This window comes from Asparagus officinalis, chromosome 7 (genome assembly GCF_001876935.1).
Source record: "Asparagus officinalis chromosome 7, Aspof.V1, whole genome shotgun sequence".
Lineage (NCBI taxonomy): Eukaryota > Viridiplantae > Streptophyta > Magnoliopsida > Asparagales > Asparagaceae > Asparagus > Asparagus officinalis.
This window is the reverse complement of record NC_033800.1, coordinates 92,585,133-92,609,901: the sequence shown is the minus strand read 5'-3', so window position 1 is coordinate 92,609,901 and position 24,769 is coordinate 92,585,133. Positions and strand designations below refer to the sequence as shown.

The 24,769-nt window shown below is 35.3% G+C and overlaps 1 long non-coding RNA gene across 1 annotated transcript; it reads right to left on the bottom strand.

Moving 5' to 3' along the window:
* On the bottom strand, window positions 10,281–11,472 carry LOC109849541. Its single transcript, XR_002249157.1, has 3 exons — window positions 11,240–11,472; window positions 10,642–10,715; window positions 10,281–10,531 (listed from the first exon to the last, which is right to left on the bottom strand). It is a non-coding gene; the product is annotated as an uncharacterized LOC109849541 (long non-coding RNA).

Here is a 24,769-nt window from a genome sequence, read left to right as displayed (position 1 = left end):
AGCATCATGGATTTGAGCTCACTACTCCAGTTTTCTTGTCGCGTATATAGACCTCTCGTGTGAAATTTTTACCCTGAAGGTTCTATTGGTCAAAAAACAAATTCTCTTTTTTTGAGGGTTAAATCGATCAAACAAAAAAAAAATTCAAAGGGGGTTCATGGCTAACGGTAAAGATGTGTGAATAGAGTTATTTTCAAAGAGTAAAAAAAAAAATTCACTCAGGGTCTATCTGCAACAAGAAAACCAGAGCATAGTAAGTTCAGAGCAACCAATGTAAGTGGGTTTGGCCTCATGGGCCAAATAGTTACCCAACCCGTTAAGAACTCGATACGTTTGTTGGGAGAATCTCACAATCTGTGGGATTTCTTTCCGTTGCAGAACGAGTCTCACGTAAAGCAACGTGCGTGAGGAAAATCGGGAGGCAAATCAGGGCGGTTACCTGGGGACGGAGGGGGATAGAACGCCCATAAATACAGAAAGAGTTCATCTTCTTCAGTAACAACAAGAGAAAATCTCCACCGGAGTCCCCGAAAGCAATCCCTCTCTCGTCTCTTCACTGGTATCAGAGATTTTAGCGATCCCCAAATCGCCTTCTTCCCACCACCAAAATCATCTCTACCCTCCAATGAGAGAACCCAGATCCCGTACCTCCTCCTCCTCCCAGATCCCCACGCCAACCGCCGATCTCCGACGAACCGCGCCATCCTCCGATCCTCCGATCTCCGACCGAACCGCGCCCATCTCCGTCGACCGCACCAACAACCGCCGCTGACTCGCCCACCGACCCACACCCACTGACTCACACAGTCACCGATCCACAGCCCTCCTCCGGCCGTGCCCAACACTCCTCGTAGCCATCACACGCCCAATTTCTTTTCCCTCACTGTAAGCCTTGAAAGTCTCTCTGCTTTTTGATTTCTGGAAGTTTCCTTCTTATAAAACCCTTAATTCTGTACATAGTTTTGTGATGTCTTTTGCCCAAGTTATTTAAGTGGTCCATCATCCCATTGATTTATATTATAGAGATTTTTTTTTTGCTGGTTTAAAAGAAAAGTTGGGGCTGTTTTGAAAAGGGGAAAGAATTTGTTTGTGGATGAAATTATATGTTTATAGTAACATTCTATAATTAGTTTGTATATCCATACTAGGATCTAAAAATTTACAGTTTTCTGCTTCAGTTGGAAATCCCGAATTTTTCAATTAATCTTGTTGTTATTATATTTTTTAATATTTTATCTTTATATTTTATTATTACAGTTACAGTATAAAATTCAAAAAAAATGTTGTTTTAATATCAACTACTTAAGTTAATTTTTTTAAGTTAGTTTTTATTCTTTAGTAATCTAAAATCAATTCTATTTGGAATATCATACAGCTTAATTATCATCATGACTAGTAAATTGATTGCATCTGAACTGGCAAAGATAGAACGCCTTAATGGTTCCAACTATGATATGTGGCATAGGAAGATTAAGTACGGACTTATCCATGACAATCTAGATAGTGTCCTAGATGTTTCTGCACCAACTCTTGGTGATGATCCCACTGACGCTCAGAAAAGGGAGCTTAGATAGTGTCCTAGATGTTTCTGCACCAACTCTTGGTGATGATCCCACTGACGCTCAGAAAAGGGAGCTTAATCAGTGGCAGCTTAAGGACAATAAGGCTAAAAGCCTAATGTTAATGTTCATGGAAAATAGTTTAATCAAAATTTTTGAAAACTATAATACGGCTAAGGAAATGTGGCTTGCAGTTAAAGAGAAGTATGACACTACCTCTGAGGTGAACATACAGCTCTTGATGCATAGATTTAATTCAAGCCGTATGCAAGAAGGTGAAGATGTTACCAAACATGTGAACAAGATGATTGTCATGGCTAAGGACCTAGCTTCAGCATGATCTGAAATTCCTGAGAAATTACACTGTCACTAGATATGGCTGCCACAACACTTAGGCTTAATGGAACCATTAAACGTGTTATTGACTTGCCAGCCCAGTTAGCAATGGAACAGGATTTACTAGCTAGGAGAAAAGGTTCAGATGTAAACCTTGTGCAGCAAGAAGAAGCAAATGCAGCTCACTATCGCAAGGCTTAAGGAACTCATCAGTTTGGACCTGTCAAGCCTTCCTTCAAAGGACCTGGCTAGCAACGTGCTCGCGGTAAGAAAGGACCTCCTGGATCATGCTATATCTGTAGGAAGTTCGGACACATCAAAGCCAACTGTCCACAGGCGAAGAATAAGGGCTGTCCCAAACGCCCAGAACAAGGAGGATCCGGTAAGCGGGAGTTCATTGGCGTCATTGAGTGCAATGCTGCAACTACTGACGCTGGTGGCTGGTGGATTGATTCGGGAGCTACCCGACATATTGCAAAGATGAAGGAAGGGATATGCGATTTCAATGAGCTGAAAAAGGGAGATCAAAGGATTTACATGGGGAACAATACCTATCTAGATGTTGAAGGTATTGGTTCGTACAGATTAGATCTTGGGGACAACATCATGGTTCTCAAGGAAGTGTTTTATGCACCTGGCATAAGACATAATCTGATCTCCGTCCCATCCCTCCTGAAGAAAGGCCTTGAAGTTAGGTTTTACAATAATAGGGTCTCTATTGGGAAAGACAAGAAAGTGTTTGCTATGGGCAAGTTTGTACCCGAACATGATTTGTTCTGTCTTTCTGTTGTAAAACCTGAAATTTGCAATAAGAATTCTGATTTGCTTTATTCCTCGTGTTTTTTATCTGATTTTGATCTATGGCATATGAGACTAGGATACCCTGGTAATAGAAAGATAGATCAGATAATTAAAATGGATTTGTTACCAAATCTGACAGGTGTAAGGACATTACCCTGTGAACACTGCTTAACAGGGAAAATGACTAGAAAGTCATTTTCTGAAGGTCAGAGGGCAAGTGAACTTTTAGAGTTAGTTCATTCTGACATTTGTGGTCCGTTAAGCGTAAAGAAACGTGGTAATAAAGAATATTTTATAACTTAATTTCATAGATGATTATTCCAAGTATACTTTTGTGTATCTTTTAAATAAAAAATCAGAAGCATTTGAATGTTTTAAAAGATACAAGACAGAAGTAGAAAGGAAACTTGGAAGATATATTAAGGTGTTAAGAACTGATAGAGGTGGAGAATTCAATTCAAAGGAATTTAAAAACTATTACATTCATTATGGCATTAAGCGACATACCACTATGCCTTACACGCCACAACAGAATGGTGTGGCTGAAAGAAAAAATAGAACATTGATGAATGCAGTGAGATGTATGCTGTCACATTCTGGTCTCTCCAAGGATTTTTGGGGAGAAGCAGTATTGACTGCGAATTATATTTTGAATAGGATTCCCACAAAATCAGTCGAGTCAACACCGTATGAGATTTGGAATGGACACAAACCTGAATTAAATCACTTAAGAAAATAGGGTTGTGTTGCAAATATTCTCATTCCATATCAAGTTAGAGATAAGCTGGATCTCAAAACCTTAAAGTGTAGATTTATAGGATATTCTGAAAAGTCTAAAGGATATAGGTTCTTCCATGAAGAGAAAGGGGTCATTGAAAGTAGAGATGCTACTTTTCTAGAAAATCTAGAGGAAAAGGAATAAGTTCAAGAGGCAGTACAACCTCTGCTAGACTTAAATGATGTTCCCAACGATGACCTGGATATAGTGGATGAAGTAAATCATCCAATAATGGAAGATGAGCCCTTAAATGAGAATATGCCTATGGTAAATCAACCAGCTGAACCTGTCCAACCTGTCAACCTTAGTGGTAATAAAAGACCCAGAACAACACCTGCATGGATGGATGATTATTATCTATATTCATGCGAACCATCATGTTTCTCGGTAGACATTGACATAGATGAGCAAGCTGATACCTTGAATTATGTAGATGCTATGAGCACACTTGAATCAGAACAATGGCTGGAAGCCATGAAAAGGGAGCTTGACTCAATAGAGAGAAACAATGTATGGGAGTTATGTGACTTACCAGAAGATAGGAAGTCCATAGGATGTAAATGGGTGTTAAAGAAGAAATATCGGGTTGATGGGTCTATTGATACATTTAAAGCCTGTTTAGTTGCTAAAGGCTTTACTCAGAAGGCAGATATAGATTATCAGGAGACTTACTCTTCGGTGGCTAAGTTTGCTTCTATAAGAATTATCTTAGCAATTGTTGCACATCTTGATTTGGAACTTTTCCAAATGGATGTCAAGACTGCATTCCTCAACGGAGAGTTGAAGGAAGTAATATATATGAATCAACCTGATGGATTTCAGGTTGAAGGACAAGAAAACAAAGTATATAAATTAAAGAAATCTTTATATGGTTTAAATTGAAGGACAAGAAAACAAAGTATATAAATTAAAGAAATCTTTATATGGTTTAAAACAATCATCTAGACAATGGTATCTCAAATTTCACAATACTATTATCCAACTTTATTTTGTTGCAAATACATTGGATAACTGTGTATATGTCTTGAAGAGTGGCAGCAGTTTTATAATATTATCCTTGTATGTGGATGATATTTTTCTGGCTGGAAATGACATAGAAGTGCTGAACAGAATCAAGTCAGCACTTAGTAGTGAATTTGAGATGAAGGACATGGGAGATGCATCATATGTTCTTGGTATACAGATCATTAGGGATAGAAAGTCTAGAATGTTAAGTTTAAACCAAGAAAGGTATTTGCATACAATACTTAGAAGGTTTGGGATGCAGAATTGTAACCCTGCGCCAACACCTTTGGTTATGGGAAAGCGGTTGTGTAAAGAACAATGTCCTGGAGAAGGGCAGAAACCGCTTAGTGTCCCGTATGCACAAGCTGTTGGAAGCTTGATGTATGCAATATTGTGTACTAGACCAGACCTGGCATATCCGGTGAGTTGGTTAGTAGATATCAAAGTAATCCAGGTCCAGCACATTGGGAGGCTGTTAAGAGGATTTTTAAATACCTGAAAGGCACTGTGCACCATAAGTTAGTTTATCAAGCAGACTCGCTTGAGGTTCTTGGTTACTCCGATGCTGATTTCGGAGTAGACAAAGATGACGGGAAGTCCACTTCCGGACACTTGTTCATCTTTGGTGGTGCAGCTGTTTCTTGGGGTAGTAAGAAACAGAGATGTGTGGCCAGATACACACAAGAAGCTGAGTACATAGCCTGTAGTATGACCGCTACTCATGCAGTCTGGATAAGACGGTTCCTAAAGGACTTGGATCTCAATTTGGTGGATGGACCAATTGAGATATACTGTGATAATCAAGAAGCTATCAGCTTGATCAACAGTGGTGCAAACAGTTCTAAAGGAAAACATATTGAGATACAATATCATTATATTCGTGATATTGTGGAAAAGGAAGAACTCTGTGTGACTTATATTCCTACTAGTGACATGATTGCTGACCCCTTGACGAAGGGTATCCCAGCAGGTACATTCATCAAACATGTTGGTTTGATGGGACATAGAAATATCTAAGACAAGGAAACTTTCATGAATAATGAAAGGAGACAATCATGGATAATGGTTGTACTCGGTTTATTCACGTAGAAAATTTAAAAAAAAATGCATATATCTCACGGATAGTGGGAGTATGGAATTACATCTTGAGTAACATCCCATAGATAGTGGGAGTGTGCTTGGAAAGTATTTGGCCATTTCGGCCAAGTGGGAGATGTTAGTGGGTTTGGCCTCATGGGCCAAATAGTTACCCAACCCGTTAAGAACTCGATACGTTTGTTGGGAGAATCTCACAATCTGTGGGACTTCTTTCCGTTGCAGAACGAGTCTCACGTAAAGCAACGTGCGTGAGGAAAATCGGGAGGCAAATCAGGGCGGTTACCTGGGGACGGAGGGGGATAGAACGCCCATAAATATAGAAAAAGTTCATCTTCTTCAGTAACAACAAGAGAAAATCTCCACCGGAGTCCCCGAAAGCAATCCCTCTCTTGTCTCTTCAACCAATGCCCAAATGGTCCACCCATAATTAACCCATTTTTATTATACCCAAACAAAACACAAATGAACGAACTGCTGGATTGACGATCAGGAGAAAGAGAGAGAAAATACAGCAAGCGTACCTTCTTTCGCGGAGTCCGAAGCCAACTTGCATGAACCCACAGGGAGAGCAACCTTTTCCTCCAACATTCTCACTTCAACCTCATAAAACCACCATTCCCCCTCCCTTTTCACCAAATCATCGCACCGAAAAACCTCCATCATCGGCCGACATTTGCTCTTAAGCACAATCCTCACCTTCCCCCTCTCATCTCTAACTCCTCTCTTAACTGCTACATTTGCTACCACTAGATGAACTTGCAGCCGAAAAACATCTCGCTTCCAATTAGTCTCTGGCCATTTGCATGGTAGACTCGCCATCACTACATCCAATTCCTCGTATAGAGAAAGATTTGGCATTGGTATTTGAGGGCATGAGGAAGAACTATTTTCCTCGTCAATCCATGATGGAAATAATTTGTTCCAGGTTAGGCTCGATCGGACGGGATCAAATTGGATATTGATCGTGTACTTTATTGATTTCTCTAGAATGCCAATGTTGATGGCTTCAGAATTGCCCATGTTCACCATACCAATTCGTCTATCACCGTGAAAGTCTTTGAAGAAGGATTGTGCTTTGTCCCGTAGTCTCTGTCTCTTGATATCAATATTTTTACGTTCACCACTTTTAGCCTGCCAAGAAAGACGTTTCTTAATGGAAATAGCCAAATAGGAAACTGAAAGAAACAAAATATACGCTTGTACATTAGAAGGAATTAATAGGTTTGGTAATAGGAATATCCAATGGATTGAAAATGTAGCAATTTTTTCTCAAAGAAAATGAAGGAAAATAGTTGTGAGGAGAAGGATTCTATTAATTTTTAAAATTTGGTCAAAATTAAAGTGTCATAATTGGCGTTCTTTTTCTCTCACTATATGATGTTTTAGTTGTTTGTCATTTTCAGGTAGAGGGATTCGTTGGTAAAATTTGACAGTTTAGGGTCGGGGGGTGTTGTGAGGCACCCAAAGTTCCGGGGGTGTTTTTGTGAAATTTACCCTCTGAATTATTATGACAGAAGATAAAGTTTCTGACTCTGCTCTTTCTCCTATGTATTCTTATTGTGTTTGTATAACTTACTTTCTATGTACCTTTTCTATCCATTATTCATCTCTCTTACAAACCGTAAGCTTAACAAAATAAAGAAAAATATTGAATTGGGTATATAGAACTCATCTTTACCTGTTCAGCCTTGCAATCATGTAGAGAACAGCGAATGAACGTTACAAAAGTTTCATTATGTAGAGAAGGTTGTTGATGGATGGTGGCTATACAGATAACAAATAGGAATGCAATGCAGATAAGGTTGATTTTGATGGCTATAAACTTGCATGAAAAAACCTTCATCATGGAATATCAGGGTTTTTGTGTTTTAGAGGACATGGAGTATAAAGGTTTTCTATAGAAGAGACAATGGGTGTCTTATACACTACGAGAACCAATTTTACAGTCATCTCCATAAAAGATTTGCTGAATATATACTCTATAATAACATTCTTTGTAGAAACACTGCAGGTATCACTTTTTAGAGGCAACTATGACACATACCGTATACTAGTTTGATTTTCATGTAAATTTTCATGTACCCAAAAAGGCGCTGTGCTTAAGATTGAATTTATTAAATATAGTGAATAATTTGGAGATATGGTAGGTATTTGAGGTAAGTTGAAGGAGATATGGTAGGTATTTAAGATAAGCTGATGATTTGCTCAATCTATCCATGCCTTTATCCTCATCAACACTACAGAGCCGGTCCTGGGTTTTCTAAGGCCCAGGGCAAATTTTCTCTGTGTGCCCCCTTTATACAAATTAAACAAACAAATAAATAAATTATCAATTAATTAACTTTATTAAAATTATAAGATTTTACAAAAGACAATCTTCTTTTCATTGCATTAAAAGAAGGAAAAGAGTACCCCCGGATTGTAAACATTGCATTAAAAAACAAAAACTACATATTTGAGTCTACATGCTTACTCCCAAATCTCCATAAGCATTTCTTGATTTGATCAATCTTCTTTTCATCCTCCACAATTAATCGAAGCAAAGAATCATCACATGTACCTACAAAATAAAAATAGCAATGAAATCTCAACTACAAAACATCATTTAAAATGTCTTCTTGTTGCACTTTTAGATGCAAAATCATCAATTATACTATCATATTTAATGTTCTCTAACATATCCTTTTCAATGCATAATATCGCTAATCCATTTAGCCTATCTTGAGTCATGGTGGTCCGCAAGTAAGATTTCAATAATTTTAATTTAGAAAAACTTCTTTCAGCAGATGCCACAGTCACAGGTATAGTCAATAATATCCTATAAGCAACCATTACATTAGGAAACATATCCACACTCTTTACAAACTCAAGAATTTTAATGGATGTCCATGGTTTATCTGTTTCATATGCTTCTTTTGGTAACATCACTTTCAACACCTGTAATTCTAAAAATAAGTCTTTTGGATCAACATCGGAAACATCACCATGTTTTAAAGCATTTTCAAGATTCACACAAAAACTTTTTAATTCATTATCATCAAGCGAAGTCAATTTTGCAGCATCAAATAAGAACCCAAAAATAGATTCAAAACAATGCAATTGTTCAAACCTATTCTTCAATTCACCAAGAGCAATATCCACTATAACAAGAAAATAATCAATTCTAAATGATTCTTCAGTAACAATGATTTTAAAGTCAAACCATCTATGTAATCAAGTAACACATTCCATCGCTTTGTTGAATTAGAGAATACCGTATATATGCATTGACATGCTCCAAAAAAAGATTTTGCTTTAACACATGAGTTGGCCATATTACAAACTATTAAGTTGAGACAATGAGAACCACATGGCATGTAAAATGCTCTAGGATTTATATCAAGTAATCTTTTTTGTACACCTAGATTTTTTCCTTTCATATTAGAGCCATTATCATAACCTTGTCCCCTCACATCATCAATATTAAGTGTAAGGGACTCAATTACATTTTGCAATTCATTAAAAAGTCCTAATCCAGATGTATCTTCCACATTCAGAAACTCTAAAAAGTACTCTTCTATATTTATTGGAGTACTTGAAACATCTACACACCTCAATATTAAAGTCATTTGTTCTTTGTGACTTGCATCAGGAGTACAATCAAGAATGACAGAAAAATATTTAGCTGTTTTTATTTTTTCAATGATTGCATGTTTAACATTTGATGCTAAAATAGCTATCAACTCATTTTGAATTTTATGACTAAGATAATGATAATGAATCTTCTTATCTTGAATGAGTCGAAAATGGTGTTGCATTACTGGATCAAACTCTGCAATCATTTCAAGCAGGCCTAAAAAGTTACCATTACCATCTTCATAAATTTTTTCATTTGTTCCGTGAAAAGCCAAATTATGTATAACAAGATATTTCACAACAGCAATGATTCTGACAATAACATTTTTCCAGTGTAGTGTCTTTCTTGATTAGCTCTTGTAATTCTGTATCAATTGTTTGATTTGTTTTCAATCTGATTTGCAATTCAACACAAGACCTCAAGTTAGTGAGGTGTTCAATACTGCTTTCATGTTGTCTAAGCTTCTCACCAAGATGTTTCCAATCTCTAATTCCTTCACTAGTTAACTGACTTCTAGAATTCATTGTTTTAAACAACTTACAACAGAAACAAAACACTTTATCCAACTCCTTTGAGTACACTAGCCATTTTCGATCCTTAGTTTCCCCATTTGGTAACGTACGAATATAATAATTTGAAGAAAAATGTCTATTGTGTTCGTCCATGGGGAATTTGAGATTAGTTTCTCTTAGGGGACCTTTTTCTACAAGTAAATCTCTCATTTTTGCATCAAGATTATCCCAAACTCGTGGATCATAAATGTTCAAATCAAATCTTGTTTCGGGACATTCATTTTCATGGCAAGGTTCATCAATATTTTCATTTTCATCAAGGAAAGGTTCATCACTATTTTCATTTTCATGGCAAGGTTCATCAATATTTTCATTTTCATCAAGGAAAGGTTCATCACTATTTTCATTTTCATGGCAAGGTTCATCAATATTTTCATTTTCATCAAGGAAAGGTTCATCACTATTTTCATTTTCATCTAGATCACCAATTTCTTCATTCACATCATTCTCATTTTCTACTAATTCTTCCAATATTGGGTGTTCATATTCATTTGGTAAATCATCTTCGTCTAAATTTTCAAGTGAAGCATTGGTTTGTTTAACAAAATATTTATTCAAAGATCCTCTTAAACTTTGAGCAATTTCATCATTTTTTTTCTTTTTTTGTCTCTTGAGATTTCCGGAAAGTTGTTTCTTAGGAAACATTTTTTAATTTTTATAATAAACACTTAACAAAGAACAAAGAACAATAAAACCTGGATTTTGAGCATATGTTCTTCCACTTGAAACTTCCAATTATAAAGATCAAGAATCCCAGCCAATGTTTCTGTTGAATCAAATAATAAATAAGAAAAAGTTAAAAAGATATGTATTACAAATTTACAATTTACAAAATTTATACATCTAAATTCTATATGTTATTGTAAAAAAAAGTACCTTCAAAGAAAGTTGTTGCCTATCAGTCCAGTCGAACCCCACGAGGTCAGAGTTGGGGCTTAATCAAGAGCATCCTGATACAAAAGTTTAGATTAAATACTGAACCATAAAATCAAGAGTTAATGAGTTATCAAAGGAAGTTCAACATTTCAGAGCTCATACACAATTGAATAACATAAGCAAAACCCAACTGATTTAATCTAATAGGTAATAAATAACTTAAGAAAAGCCTCAACTTTGATCAGGGAACAAGATACCTATTACTATATTTAAGAAAAGCCTCAACTTTGATCATGCGTGTCAAATTTTTAAAAAACCACTGACTACGCCTCAATGCTTATAGCTCTTTCAACTCATTTAAGGGGCAATTTTGAAAATTTTGAAGAAAACTACCAAATTTTGTGGGGAAAAACCTATTGGCACGTTCTCAGTGTCACTAATCATGGATTAGGGAGAATAAGAAATAGATGTGTGTTATTTTGTTCTAGAATTCTTGGGTAAAGATACTGAAACAACAATTGACTAAAAAAAAAAAAAACTTTAGACAACAACATTCTATTGCAATCAAACTATGTAAGTTCAACAAACAAATATGTACCGTATCATGTACGTATCGCATACAGTGGAGTATTAGTTTACAATAGCATAAAATCTCTTCAACATTTGGAAGCCGAAGCATCTGCGGTTAGTTGGGGAATTTGGGAAGAATATAACAGCAGAATTTGGAGAGAGAGAGAGAGAGAGAGAGAGGAGAATTTAGTAAAGGAAGAGATGAGGTGAAGAAGAGGCGGTGGGGTGGGTTGATGCCTTGATGGGAATTGGCCAATTGGGATTCTGGGAAATTAACCAGCCGGCCTAGGGGCTAGGGGTAGGGGTGAAGACTGAAGAAGACTAAGAGCCTCTGACAACTTGATGTGAGTTGTAATTGTGGTTTTTTTTGTTTATTAGTTCACCCCATAGTTTCCTCACCCACCCCTAGTGCCCCCCTCAGTTGTGGGCCCTGGGCTGTAGCCCTGGTGACCCTACCCCTAGGCCGGCTCAGGGGGGGGGGGGTTGAATAGGGTATTGTGATAATAAATGTGTAATTAAAATTTGTCAATGCAACACACCAACCAAATTAAATGCAAAGGCAATAAATAGAGGAAGAGTTTAGAGAATAGTTAGCCAATAGCGACCCACGATATGTTCACGAGGTTCGGTTCTCTGACCTACGTCCCCGACCACCTCTCCCGATGGTAACTTCACTATCACACCCGGTTCGGAAGCCGGAATTTCTTCACAACGATCTCCTCTTGAGATCTTTCAATCCACACAAGTGATCTCCTCGAGATCAATCTCACCACACAATCACAATGAAAGAAGGAAAAACTCTCACAACAATCCTATGACAAGGATCAAGTGAAGAACAAGTAAAACTCGAGGGTTGTGGAGTGTGGATGTGAGGAAAATAAAGGCTTAAACACAATTAAGGATTAAGAATTAAAAGTTTGAGCTTAAGAACACTTAGGAAACCAAACATAAGATTTTTCTCTTGCTTGATTGATTACTTAAGTGAAAAGAGCAATGGGGTATATATAGGAACACCAAACAATAGCCCAAATTTCAAACAAGTACCAAAATCCCAAAAATTTAGCTGGTACAAAAACTAGCCGTTACAGTAGATCCGGTCGACCGATGGATCATTCCCGATCGACCGACTATTTGACCGTTGCAGACTCAGCAATCTGGAACTGGTTCGGTCGACCGACAATGTTGTTCCGGTCGACCGACCCTTAGACATCAGTCGACCGTACAATAAAAATCGGTCGACTGAAGGTGACTGTCTGCATGGTCAAGAAAAACAGCTTCTCTGGTCGGTCGACCAAAAACATGTACATACAGGAATTTGATATTAGTTGAAAATATGACTTTGTATATTCAAAATAAAATATAATTTTTTTTTAAAAAAAAATTATAAAACTTTGGGAAATATTTATAAACATGATTTTGAACATGTTAGAAAAAGATTTTTTAAAAAATCATTTCCCAATTGTAAAAACTACTTATTTTTTAAAAATAGTCAAAAACATGTTTTTATGAATGTGTGTGTGTGAACCCAATGAGCTTCAAATGTTATCAACTCAATAACTTGTCTACATTAAGCACTAGAGAGAAAGAAAAAGATGCAAATGTCTCACATATATGAATATAATTCTTTGGTCTTGATATTTGCTCATATTTTGATGAAGCTTCTCTTTTGTATTGTGCTCTGGAAAGCTTTGCTTGCCTCCACCTCCATGGATATCATCGTGGTAACCCTTTGTTCCATCCAACCCTCCAATGTTGGCACTAACTTGCTTGATAAATTGTAATCTACACAATAGCTTAACAAATAATTAGCATCAATAATGGTGTTTGTAAATCATCATCAAAACAAGAGAACTAACAATCTCCCCCTTTTTGATGATGATAAACTACCATTATTCAAGAGCATGAATAAAATAAATTTTAGCTTATAGATAGTTGCTCTCTCTATCTATAACTCTCCCCCTATTTATGTGCACAAATTGAGAGATTTCTCTCCCCCTTTGTCAACATCAAAATGGGGTAAACAAGAAAATATACATGTGTTAAAACCCACAAGATACTCCTCTAAATGTTGACCAACCCGTGTCACATTCCTCAAGTGTTTGGATTTACGACCTCTCCCTAGGCATTACTACCAACCCACTCCTCTTGGAATTGACCCCGACCTCTCCTAACCACTTCTCTACGTATCCTTGTGTGGTTAAACATGTTTTAACAATGTAGATCACAAAGATAAAAAAAAATAAATATAAAATTGATAGCTTGAAAAAACAATAGCAAGCAAACGGCATCAAAACAAGTATTCAAAGAATGCACATGCCTAATTCATTTCTTATACGACAAAAATCTTCTTCACTAAGGGGTTTGGTAAAGATGTCCGCTAATTATGATTTTGTGTCAATGTAAACAAGGGAAACATCTTTCCTATCTACATGGTCACACAAGAAGTAATGTCTACATCTATGTGTTTGGTTCTAGAATGCAAAATAGAGTTTTTTGAAATATTAATCACACTAGTGTTATCACAAAATATTTTTATATCATAAAAATGTAAATCAAAATCAACTAATTTTGTTTCATCCATAAAAGTTGTGCACAACACAAGCCGATGGTAATGTACTCCGCTTCCGTAGTGGACAAGGAAACACAATTTTGTTTCTTGGTACAAGTAAGTTACCTAAAAATTGACATGTTCTACTTGTACTCTTACGATCTACCTTACATCCGGCAAAGTCGGCATCATAATAACAACAAAGATCAAAAGAAGTGTTTTTAGGGTAAAACAAAGCAAGTTCTATAGTGCCATTTATATATTTAATAATTCTTTTAACCAAAATTAGATGAAATTTTCTAGGAGAAGCTTGAAAACGTTCACATGTACAAACATTAAATATAATATCCGATCTACTAGTGGTGAGATAAAGTAAACTACCTATCATACATCGATAAAGCTTTTGGCCTACCTTCTCATCACTCTCATCCAAGTATAACTTGATGGTGATACTCATGGGGCTTGGTGCATGTTTAGAGTTCTCCAATCCGAACTTCTTGACCAACTCTCTTTCATGTTTTCTTTGTAACATGAAAATTCCATCATTGGTTTGTTTGACTTGGAGACCGAGAAAAAATGTAAGCTCTCCCATCATGCTTATCTCAAATTGTTCTTGTATAACTTTAAAATTTCTTGCACAAAGATTCATTAGTGGAACCAAAAATAATATCATCAACATAAATTTGAACCAAAATAAAATTATGTTTCCTTTTTATAATAAATAGAGTATTATCAATTTTTCCTTTTGAAAACCATTATCAATAAGAAAACTTGAGAGTCGAGCATACCAAGCTCTAGGAGCTTGTTTTAACCCATACAAAGTTTTTTATACCCGATAAATATGATTAGGAAATAGTGGATAAATAAAACTAGAGGGTTGCTCGACATACACCTCTTCTTCAATAAAACATTCAAAAAGGCGCTTTTAACATCCATTTAAAATAATTTGAAAATTTTAAAGATAACAAATGCTAAAAACATTCTAGTTGACTCCAATCTTGCAACCGATGCAAAAATTCATCATAATCAATGCCCTCCTCTTGATTTTATCCTTCAACAACTAAACGAGCATTATTTCTAATCACTATGTCAAATCCATCAAATTTATTTCTAAAAACCCATTTTGTTCCAATAACATGAAAATATTTAGGTCTAGGAACAAGTTTCCAAACATTATTTCTTTAAAAATTATTTAATTCATCATGCATAGCTAAAACCAAAAATTCATCATTCAAAGTATCATCAACACATTTAGGTTCAATTTAGGATAAGAAAGCTACATTACCACACTCGCTCATAGCCTTTGAGATAATTAAAACTTATTTTGATGGGCTCCCTATAATTTACTCCACCAATATCAATCTTTGAATCAAATTTGTCATGGTGATATTTTGTATTCAAAATAAAACATTTGCAACTAAAATCCAGAAATAGCTAATATTTTGAGTTTTGCCAAAATAAAGTTCATAAGGTGTTTTCTTGAAAATAGGTCTAATTAAAATATGATTTAAAACATAGCAAGTCATGTTTATGGCTTTCATCCAAAAATATTTTGGCAAATCAAAAGCATTAATCATAGTATGTGCCATCTCTTATATGATATGATTTTTTTGTTCAACTATACTATTTTGTTGTGGTGTTCTTGGAGAGAAAAACGTATGTGTAATACCATGATGGTCATAAAAATCACTAAAAAAATTATTTTGAAATTTACCACCATGATCACTTTTAATTTTTTAAGTTTCAAATCCTTTTCATTTTCAATTCTTTTTACTAAATTAGAAAGTTCTTCAAAACATTCATCTTTATTAGTAAGAAATATAACCCATGTAAAGCGTGAAAAATCATCAATAATAACAAACATATAATACTTTCCTCCTAATGAGGCAACACGCATAGGGTCAAATAAATCAAGTTGAAACAATTATAAAGGTTTAGTGGTGGATACCTCATTTATGGATTTAAAAGAGTTTTTGATTTGTTTACTTTTAGCACATTCCTCACATTGTGAATCTTTAATATATGTTAGACTTGGTAGTCCTCTTACCAAGTTCTTTTTTGATAGCTTAGAGATTAACCTCATGTGAGCATGACCAAGTCTTTTGTGCCAAATCTAAGGATCTCCGTCCACCGTGGCAAGACACTTTGCATCTTGATCTAAAAGTTCATTCATCTCAAAAATATATACATTAGACTTTCTAAGGGAAACAAAAATAGCTTTATCTTATACTTATCCAGTTTAAAAATAACATCATAGCCTTTGTCACTAAGTTGACTAATACTTAAGAGATTATGATTAAGTCCTTTTACTAAATAAACATCCTCAATAACGGAAGAATGTATCTTACCAACATTATCAATACCTACAATTTTACCTTTCTCACCGCCACTAAAGGAGACATTGCCTCCTTCAATCCTTGATAGGGTTGCAAATAAGTCCTTGTTTCCCGTCATGTGATGAGAGCAACCGCTATCAAGGTACCACAACTCCTTACATCTTGTGCAAGACGTTCCCTACATGTAAACAATTTGTAGAACCTTTAGGTACCTAAAATTTGGGTCTTTGAATGTTAGTATTTTTGACACCTTCAAGTACCCACATCAACCCATAATAATAAGTATTATCTCTAAATTTACAATGAGTAGACGTGTGGTAATGTCTCATGCAATATGTGCAAGCAAAATCTTTCTTATAAGTGGGGGCATGAGATTTATGATACCATGTTCTTCTAAAGTGATGATGAGTATTACTAGAAGAAGCATGATTAGTTTTATCTTTATTTTTTAATCTTTCAATTTGAGACCTTAAATGTTTATTTTCAAATTCAAGATCTCCAATTATTTTGTCTCTTAAAGCAATGACATCATTTAGTGAGAATTGTAAAAGCTCAAACTTTGAGTCACATGAATCGTGCAATTTTTTAAAAGAAGAATGTTCTTCTGCTAATTTTTAAAATTTAAAATTCAATTCTTCTAGTGCGGTTTCAAGTTCACATTGCATATAAAAAGAATCATTATCGGAATCAGATTGTACCTTATTTTCATGAGCCATGAAGCATATGTTTGGATCATGAAGAGCAATCTTGGCGGCTTCTTCGTCACTATTTGAATCGCTTGGTTCGGATTCCTCCTATCCTGCATACATCGCCTTCTTTTTCTTGTACTTCATGTATTTTTTTTATCTTGGGACAATCCTTTGCTATATGTCTCGGTTCATTACACTCGAAGCATTTACCTACATGAGAGGGGAATTTGTTAGAACGATTTTTTAAATTTTTATTTACTTTTATCAATCTTGATATTCTCCTAGAGAGGTGAGCCACTTCTCAAGAGACATCAATATCACTATCTGAGGAGGAGGAGTCATTATCAATTGTTCTTTTGAGCGCAATAGTCTTCATCTTTTGAGAAGACTCTTCATTTGCTCGTTAGGGCTCTTCCTCTTTCTCCTTGATCTTATTCTCATAAACTTTGATTTTGCCAATGAGGTCACCAAGTATAAGCGTCGTAAGATTATTGGCTTCCTCAATAGCCGTAGCTTTGGTCTCTCATGCCGGCGTTAGAGAGCGAAGGATTTTGTAGTTCTTCTCTTAGTTCTCCAACACCTTGTCAAGGCCATGTAATTCATTAACAATGTTAGTAAATCGACCAAACATGACATCTATTGACTCATTTGGAAGCATATTTAAAATAACTCATATTCATGCATGAGGCTACAAATTTTGGACTCTTTGACTTGAGGAGTTCCTTCAAGAGTGATACATAATTTCTCCTAAATTTCGTGTGTGGTTGCACACGTGGAGACTCTATTATACTCATTTAGAATGAGTCCACAAATCAAGGCTTTCATGGCTTTAACATTTAGATTAGCCAATTGCCTTTCTTTCTTGGTCATATCGCTACTAGACTTATCAACATATTTCTTATCTATTATCTCTAGGATGTCAAGATCAATGATGTTGGCCTTTTTATTTTGATGATATTTTAACAAATAATTTATAACTAATATTGTTTTTCTAGTGTTTGTGTTTTTGTATTTATTATAGACAAATAATCAGTCAAAGGTTGGATGAAATTACGCCATAACGATCATATTCAACGGAGTTTGGCGGAATATCGGAGTGAAGCAATACATTTCAAGTCAAGATCCAATATTAAACTTCATCCAAGTTTACTAAGTCGAGCTATATTGAAGATCAAGATAGCTTGGGTAATTTAGTTCTAGGTTTATACTTGTGTGTAGATACTTTAAGCTCAATCACATACACATATACACATTTTTGTTTATACACACACACACACACACACACACACACACATATTTTGGTTTTTGGTTTTCAAGTTTATATAAATATAAATTTGTCAAAATGTTGAGTTATTTGTTTATGTACTTAACAATCTTTATATAAATCTTTCATTAAGTCTATATAATCATTTTATAAAGTTTCAAAATATGGTTTAGCTAAAATGTCAAAAACAAGTGTTTTTCATTTTCATGTTTTGGATATTTTTGCAAAATGATGAGATTTTTCTATTGGGAAGTGTAATTCCAAATTTTTTTAACATGTTTATTATCATGCTTATAAATATTTTCTAAAATTTTATATTTTTTGAATTTATTTACTATTTTTAAATACACTTTAAAGTTAATTTTTGGACATGCACAGTCTCTGTGCATGTTCATAAGTCGACTTATCAGGGTTGATAAGTCGAGTTATGAAATGTTCTGGAATGTTTATTTTATCGCTGCCAAGTCGACTTATCAGACAACACAAATTAACTTATAGCAAGTCGACTTATGATATTTACAAATCGACTTATGGGCTGATTTTTTAACTATAACGACTAGTTACAAGTAGACTTATCACTGTAGCAAGTCGACTTATAACTGTATAATGGCTAGTTTTCCAGACTTCTTGTTTTTTGGGTTTTTGGTTTTTTTGCTAGGTTTTTCTTGTGTTTTAGGATCTCCTATATATACCCCCTTATGCCCAGCTCTATTATGATCTAAGAGAAAAGTTTTAAAGAGTTTTTATAAGTTTGTTTAAGGGTTTTAAAGTGTCTTTAAATGTTTGGTTTGTGAGGAAATTTTCACAAGAGCTTGAGGAGATCATCCTTTGGTATTTGGGCATTCAACTCATCTCCCTCTCTCTCTTGTCATTCATTGGAGAAGTTTTTTAAACGCTTTTCTAGCCAATTATTTGTTTTGGTTATAATTTCTATTAGCTAGAATTATATTGAGTTTAGTTTTGATTTATCTCTTTGTTACACACACCCACATTGAGCTTTTAGTATTTTCATACATAGTATAATTTGGGTTGAGGGTTTGTGACTTAAAGTGTGGGCTTTCATTGTGTTCTCATCCATAGTATAGAATAAACATTTATTGTATTGAGCTTTCATTATGAGGATACACTTTGTAATACACTTGTACACCGAGAGAAGTGTGTGGTGAGAGACGGGGTCGTCCCAAGAGGAGTGACGTAGGTAGTAAATCCTAGGAAGAGGTTGTAAATCCGAGTGCTTGAGGGAGACTCAGGCTAGAGACTAACACTTAGATGATGTAGAGTGAGATTGTAAGAGTGTTGATTGTAAAGTTTTCGGTGAGCTAGAAAACCGAGTGTGAGGTGTAAACGTTTTCGGGTGAGCGTTAAAAACCCGGTGTGATAGTGGATTTCTCCCCGGGAGTGGGGAGCGGAGACGTAGAACAGAAGGTCTGAACTTCGTGATCATTTCTTGTGTGTTTGAGTTTGGCTTGTGCACTTATATTTTGTTTATATCTATCGTCATTCTCTCATTGTGTAATTTACCTACTATATTATTTGTATTTGTTTATAGTTTACTTACCATTGTTTGTATATCCTTGCATATATATCTTGTTGCATATCTAATTTGTTAGGATATTTATTAATTAGTTTTTAATGGCTTTAAATAGGATTAGATTGGTATAAACCCTATTCATCCCCCTCTTTAGGGTTCTTTCCTAGTGGCATGTGACGCCCAAGGTTTCGCGCGAGGCTGTAGTCCAAGGCGAAACCCAGAATGTCAAACCTGTCAAGCACCAAATACCATGCTACGACATGTTTCACCATCACAATTACTATTTCTTTAGTGGAAATAATAAATAGGTGAAGGTAGAGACAGGCAAATAAAAGAAATAGAGTAAAACCAGATATACACAGAGGAAGCATGAGAATAATCATAGTGAGCCCAAATAAAATAGAGTAGAAATCTCTGAGTCTAAAATAAACCACAAATATAAAGAGTCAAATAAAGTATCACTATGGCTCTCAGCCTCTACAAAATGAATTACAAGTCTAGAGTCTGAACATAATCAACTAACTGTGGTGTTCTGACTAACTACTACATAATAAATAGCTAGGTGAGATCTATGCAGAAATCACATCAACCTGCGACTCTCCGTGCGCTGGACTCACTACCTGAAAGGGGGGAAAACAACGAGCGTCAAAGCAGTATAGCGAGATCATCTCCACCTCTCCCCAAGGGAAGGGGTAGGAGTGTATACAAAATAGAGTTAGTACATATACATATGAAATCATTCATAAAATTCTAATTGGAAGTTAATATTTAGGAAATCACAACACAAGACTTAGTACATCGAGCGAAATAATCCAAACAAGGAAACCCTCATGTATATACCATGTCTCAAATTGTGACTCCCAAAATACTAGCTCTAAACCCTATGAATGAAAGCAATAAACCAAAAGAAAAACACTCCAAACCTCAAACATGTAGAACAAATATCTCATCCTGATCTACACTCGGGTAGATGGATCTAACATAAAAGGAACTCATCCAAACAAAAGCCAACCAAAAACCATGTTGTGTAAGTCACAGTCTTAGAGAAAGCACCCAACTCGTGGGTATTCAAAAAAATGGAAACCAATTTATAATTTATATTACTTACAAATGTGCATCTCTTATACATTAGTGATACTCTTGTAATATTCTTACTCAATCGCTCTGCTGTAATAGGTTTTATCTCCCTATCCTGGAGACATAATATAACGATACTTTTGTAATATTCTTACTCAATCACCATGCGGAAATAGGTTTCATCTCCCTATTCCGAAAACATAATATGACGATACTTTCGTAATACTCTTACTCAATCACCCTACGAAAATAGGTTTCATCTCCCTATCCCGGAAACATAATATGACGATACTCTTATAATATTCTTACTCAATCGCTCTGCGGTAATAGGTTTTATTTCCCTATTCTGGAAACATAATATTTGTGTATTTCTCTTATTTATCATGTTAACACATCATATTTTAAACATACGTGTACATATCTTGGTGTACGTATCCATATCTAGTGTTTACTGATATTTCAGATGTTAAACAACTTATAAACATCTTATCATAATAGTACAAGGTCGAGAGACTAGCTCAAAAACTCAACAGTCAAACAAAACATGCACAGGGCCACAGACTGTGTGGCGGTCGATCGCACAAGAACGGCGGTCGACCGTGACGGGTTCCAGAGCCTACTCAGGCCCCTGTCCTGCACGCGATCGACCGCTGCTATGGCACGGTCGACCGTGGGCTGATATTCCAGATTCTCAATCTGGTTGTGTGTGTCGTGTTCACGCCATGTTTAGGTGATTCAAACATGATTAAAACAACATAAAACTTGCATGAGAGCATGTCTACAGTAGATAAAAACTTCTGGAAACAAACTCAACATATATAACATGATTATTTGCATAAAATTTATATTCAAAACCCTAAGTCATGCATAAAAACTCGAAACGAAGAACAAATCATTTTTCTTCAAATTAAACCATGTTTTTGTTCGCGGGAAAAATTGCACTCATTGATTCCATTGATTCCTTTGTTAACAGTTTATCGGTTACAAAGATCCGGTCTTTTTATAAGATCCAGTTATAACGAGATCAAAAAAGAAATAAAAATTAGAACTTTCCTTATTTGTCGAACGAATCGCGAGATCCTGTTTTGCGGTCTCTCACTTGTGTGGGTTCTTCGCCTGCGCCGGGGTTAATCCGTGGACCACCGCGCGATCTTGATCCGGTCGGATCTACACGGTATGACGGGTGCTATTTCACGAAGGAAATAACATCTGGGGGTACTATTTCGCCAAGGAAATAATAGCCTTTAGTAATCGAAATCGACCAAGCGAAATCGAGACTCTTATCGGGATCAAAGGCCAAGCTTTGATCCGGAGGAAAACCGTGTAGATCTCAGATCTGATCTCTCTCGAAATCCTGCCTTATTTGAGCCACCTCAAGGTGGCTCGGCGAGCCACCAAGGTGGCTCAGCCACCGAGCCACCATTTGGTGGCTCGGTTGCCGAGCCACCACTTGGTGGCTCGGCTCACCGAGCCGCCTAGATGGCTTAGTGCCGAGCTCTTCCTGGGTGTTCGCCGTGTCGTCCGTTGTTCGGTCTCGCGGTTTTATTGGTTTATCCGAGTTTTGCCGTTGATCTGAATCTTGATTTGGCAGTCTGGATCCCGATTTGGCAGTAAATCCGCTTCGGTGTTTGAGTTCGAATCCGTTCCACAATTAGATGACTCGTTGACTCACCGATCCGTTAACTTGATTCTGCACGCGAGTGGATGTATTCCGTTGTTTGCATGCGATTCGTTAACCTCGTCGCCTCGTTAATCCGCTTCGTCGCGTGTCACTTGGCTTCGGTGTTGTGGTCCAACGATCGTGTTTAGATACGTCACCCGATGGTTCGTTGATTTGTCGAATCACTGTGCCGAGCTGTGTTAAGGGACCTATAAGCAGTTTTATACGCCTACACTTGCTAAATTTTGCTATGATGCACGTAAACCCACAAAATCTAATGTTCCTAGTGCATCCCATCAAGCTTTATCATCATGTACACATATACATTCATATGCTCATACTGACAAAGTTCATCATAAGCATGCTAATATGTATCAATATGATTATTATGGTAGATTTGGTCATATGACCAAATTTGATTTTGATTTAAAAAGAGTTTTTCATTTACAAAATAATTTTAAAGAATAATCTATTTTTGCAAATGTTCCACGTGCACATCCACATGGTCAACAAAAGCAAATGCATCCTTTTCATTGCACTTATTGTAATCGGATGAGTCATTTGCGTGAATATTGCTATGACCAGACTCATGCACAAAATATGCACAAAAGAGATCATAACCCTAGGGCTTTGAGCTTTAATGATAGGGGTCATGTCTCTAGACTCTTCGGTACCAAGAGTAATTGTGTACCAAAACTTGTTTGATCTTTAAGAACAAATTTTTTAATTTTTTGTTTTTCATGTTCTTAAAGATGATTTTTATTTGAGATTTTATTGTAAACAACTTTTAAATCTTTAAAAGAAAGTATTTGTTTTACCTTGTTGATAAATTAAAAATGATTTTTGGTTTTTCAAATTCATAGTTCATGATTCTTGTATGTTTTGTAATCTTAATTTGAACTATGAAGAGTTTGTTTCGATTTGTATTTTTGAATTCATTGTAAATCACTTCTATGATGATATTTATGTGTTTGTGCTTATGGATCATCTTTTTTTGCTTTATAGTGTATCTTTATGTGGTTTGATCAAGTTTTACAAAAAATATTTCTTTTATTGATCAAACATCATTTTTGGATATATATATACTTTGTTTTGAGTTTTATATGAGAGGGTTGTGTTTAAGCAACCCCCCAGATTTATTGGCTATCTATGTCCAAATCATGTTTACCGGGTGCTATAAGTTTATATGGGTTGTTACAAGCTTAAGAGCTTGATATGGTTGCTTTCTTGTCTTTTATTCTAAAATTCATATTGGTTTATTGTTATGGGATTTTATTTAATTTATGAATTAATTTATTTGATTTGTTTTCATTTGAATTTGTTTTCATAATTCTCATTTTCTTTATTCTTTTGTGTTCATAAATCTATTATACATTATTTTTATGTTTGTGTATTGAGGCACACTTTTTTATATTGATATATCTATATGTGTTCACATGGTCTTGTTGTATATGAGTTATGATTAGCATGTTTTTCATCTATGCTCGCTCACATATGTTTGCCTTGGTCATCATTGCATATATTCATTAAGGCTTTTTGATAGGGAGAGCTATTCTCTATTATTTGTTTCTATACTCACCATGCTTATATGTAGGGGGAGCTTTCTCTTTCCTATTTCTTTTATATCCCTATTTTTTATGTTGCCAAAGGGGAAGAAATATGTGAGTATATTTATATTCATGAGTTTGTGTTTTATTGTACATTTTATATAAAGTTTGTGTAAATTGTTTATCATCATCAAAAAGGGAGAGATTGTTGGTCTTTTTGTTTTGATGATGTTTTAACAAACAATTTACAACTAATATTATTTGTCTAGTATTTGTGTTTTTGTATTTATTATAGACAAACAATCAGTCAGAGGTTGGATAGAATTGCGTCATAACGATCATATTCAATGGAGGTTGGCAGAATATCGGAGTGAAGCAATACATTTCAAGTCAAGATCCAAGATCAAGCTTCATCCAAGTTTACCAAGTCGATCCATATTGAAAATAAAGATAGCTTGGGTAATTTAGTTCTAGGATTATACTTGTGTGTAGATACTTCAAGCTCAATTACATACACATATACAAATTTTTGTTTATATATATATATATATATATATATATATATATATATATAGAGAGAGAGAGAGAGTATCTATCACGGATCCTAATGCAATATCAACGGATAAAAAAGTTGGTGGATGACTTATTCCTATCCACTTAAGTTGACATAAGTTTTTACCTATATATATATATATATATATTATCATGTTACAAAAAATTTTGGAATTGAACTTCCTAATAGAGAAATCTCATCATTTTGCAAAAATATCCAAAACATGAAAATGAACAACACTTGTTTTGACATTTTAGCTAAACCATATTTTAAAAGTTTATAAAATGATTATATTGACTTAATGAAAGATGTATATAATGATTGTTAAGTCCATTAACAAATAACTTAACATT